This window comes from Euprymna scolopes, chromosome 31 (genome assembly GCF_053919585.1).
Source record: "Euprymna scolopes isolate OS-2025 chromosome 31, ASM5391958v1, whole genome shotgun sequence".
NCBI lineage: Eukaryota > Metazoa > Mollusca > Cephalopoda > Sepiida > Sepiolidae > Euprymna > Euprymna scolopes.
This window is the reverse complement of record NC_136512.1, coordinates 53,950,458-53,953,840: the sequence shown is the minus strand read 5'-3', so window position 1 is coordinate 53,953,840 and position 3,383 is coordinate 53,950,458.

Here is a 3,383-nt window from a genome sequence, read left to right as displayed (position 1 = left end):
CTAAGTTATTATTATATATGTCTCCCAGAATTATCAACCTGTCATTAATGACTTTTCCTCCAACTGAACATTAATTATGAGCTTCTGTAATGTCGACTCAAGTCGAGAATTGAATCTTTTCATCAGAAGGCATCATACCAATCCCTTCAACGGCTGTAATTAATCTAATCTTACAAGAGTGTTGTACTCAAATACCAGTTCCTGATGAAGATAAAAAACTATTACCTTTCAAGATTGTTACTAGCAGCAAATCAGGCATTTCCTTTTTTGCAATGAAGAACAATTTGTGTCGCATTTTAGAGGTATGCTTTGTTGTAATTGTTGTTATTTTGCTACTGTCTTGGTGCAAAAACAGGTGAAATAAAATATCTTACAGTTTTCATCGAATGATTCCAATATGGGGGATCCATTTATTGTATTAGAAACTGTTCACACATGTAAGGATACCAAAAAGTTTTCCTGTTAATTTAAAAATTATAAATTTTGAGTGACGAAACTTGAAAAAATTCATTAAAAAAAAAAAAAAATCGTCCAGGCAAAACCTTTGTAAATGTCGGATGACGAAACTTGAAGATAATCATAAATGTGTATATAAAACAATCAGGGGAAGGCAAATTTCAAGTGAAATTTAAAAAAAAAGGCTACATTTGTGAAATTTGGCTTAAAAACGTCAAGTGGTTAGTTCTTAAATAGGTGATCGATTTACTAAAACATTGCATTAGAAACTGAGCACCCCCTATATTCAGAATATTAACATTTTTCATTTTTTGGTAATCTCGTAGAATAGTGTCCATTTGATAATAATATGCTGAAAAACTGAAAAAAGACAAAGATAAAAAATATGGGGCAGGGGGTACCGCTCGTACACGTGTCGCGATTTCAAAATCACCTCCTCCATTTTTTTCTTCTTTCTTTCTTCGCCCCCGCATGAACATATATCAACAAAACACCAATAAAACAGGCGATTGACTTTTTACCCTTTAAATGAAATTAATTTAAATGGAATCAAACTCACAATCTATTTTTGATTGCATAAATTTCGTTCTAGAATTAATTAGAGTCATTTGTTTGTTTCATTGGGACCGACATCACTAATATCACGCTGGCAAAATGAATACAGCTCGTTTTGGCCAAGTCAGAGGGACTCGCCCGGAGAGCAACGACTGACGCTACCAGTCACGTTTTTCGAATCCACCAGCACCAAAGGATTCCAGCAGTATCCGTTGCTGTGCTATTTGTTTACAATAGAACATTACGGATTCAAATAATCCTTCTTCCAAAATGCGTGGACGTTACAATTGTTTAGTTGTTTGATAACATCACCATTGTAATGCGGCTCCTGTGAAATAGATAGTGAACTTTGACCAGCTAAACCACTTCAGTCAAGGAAGGGAGAAACACCCTACCCCCAACTGCATAGTCAGTTGTCGAACAAACAGCAAATCAAATTGCTTTTTTCAGAGCAGCTCAAATTATTAAAATGTAATTTAAACATTCACACCTTGCTGCCTCCTTCATCCACCCAACTCCAGCTCCCCCTTCTTCAGTTCCTGCTCCAACTTCTACAGCTCCAGCTCACTCCTCCTGTTTCTCCAACATCTTCATGCTGCTACTCCTCATGCCTCAGCAACTTTCAGCAGCAGCTGCACCAGTGGTTCCTGCCCAAACTCAGTGTTCATGTATAGGTAATGAGGTTCTAGAGAGCCTCGATGCCTCTAATTCCCTTTTTAGTTTCTTGGTAACCTTTTGCATAGCTGTATAAACAGGGTCAGGGGTGATCTAGTAGCCACAGTTAAAATTTCTGTCACCATGCCGGAATTTGCGATTAGATGGGTGTTTCCTGTATAGTTTATGCCTTTTAAAGTTCTGAATTTTTTTTTAGATGAAGGCTGACTGTTTATATTACTTGTATTGATTGTTCTCACCTTGAGTTTTATTTGTGCAACATCGGTCAGATTGTCCTTCGACCGTCCTCAGACATATTGGTTGTTGTTTGGAAAAGAAAAGAGAAAGGTTACTGGCTCTGTAGATATTTGTGTATTTTTTGAGTTAGTCTTTATTTTATTGTGTTTGTTTGAATTTGTAAAAAAAAAAAAAAAAATTGGTTTATAAAGGGGAGGCAACTCTAATAAAGATCGACAGTAAATTATCTCCCTTTTATTGCTGAAATTTTAATAGTGTACACTTTATTTTTTCTACAATTTGAGGCTTCTAAATGCTACTAAACTCTGGGCTTAGTATTTTTTCTTTTTTAGCATATGTGCTGCCTTCTTATGCTTTTTGTTTGTCAGGGATGCCTCCACAATGGAAATGGGTATCTGAACTGTCGCTGCAATGCTTTTATGTGACTGTCTCATCTATATATATAAAAAGTAAAAGTGGTGCACATGTTTTTGTATGTCCAGCAAAGGCTTTTTTTTTTTTTTTTGCGGGGAGGGGCTGGGTACTATATTTTAGAACTTTTTATATACTCCCTCGATTGTAATATCTACGATTTGTGAACGGACGTCATCTGTAGATTTATTTTGATCAACTTTTGTAAAATTCCCGCTATTCCGCCCTCTCATGTGCTTGGAGTGGAGCTAAGGTAGCCGCCTGGCCTTCGTGATCAGAAGGCAATTAGCTATAATTGCTATTCATTTGACACTCCCTTTTAGTAGGTAGCTGATTTTCCCAAACATCGTGGAGAAAGAGAAATATGATGGGCGGAAAGCTGTGAGCTTAACTGGCTAACAGAGTGAACTGCATGTCAACTTTTTAATCGCTAAATTTGAACGGTTTTCATTTCCTCTCCTGTCTTAGCATAGCGGTAAAATCTCAGGTTTTCTTTCACTTTCTTTTCCCCCTTCACATTGCGTCATGGGTTTCAGCCCGCCTGCCTATCAACACTTTTTTTTTAATTCTTTTTTTTTTTTTCACGTTCTTTTCCTCCTTCACTGTTCGGGTTCCAGCTTGCCAACACCCGGACCCCCGCTAGTTTTAAATAACCGTTTCTTATAAACTAACATCAGCATTCAAGTGTTTAATCTATATATAATCAAGAACCTGACTATCTTTTTCTCTGTTGGCTTTCCTCCCACGTAGGGGATAATGTAGCAGTTATAAACATTAACATTTCTTTTCTCTCACAAAGAGCAGTCCTAGAGAAGTTGTTTAGAAACAATGCCCAATCAGTCTCCTGGATATAACACAAGCATTTGAAGGATTTATATACTCATTCATAAGTGAAAATATGACTTAAAATAAAACCTGAAGCAAAAAAATAAAACCTAAATAAATAAAATAAAATAAAACTAATATTGAAACAGATTAGTAAATGTGTCAACAAATTCACCGTTCTCACACAACTATTTTGTATCTAGAAATGTAAACAAAAAATAAAA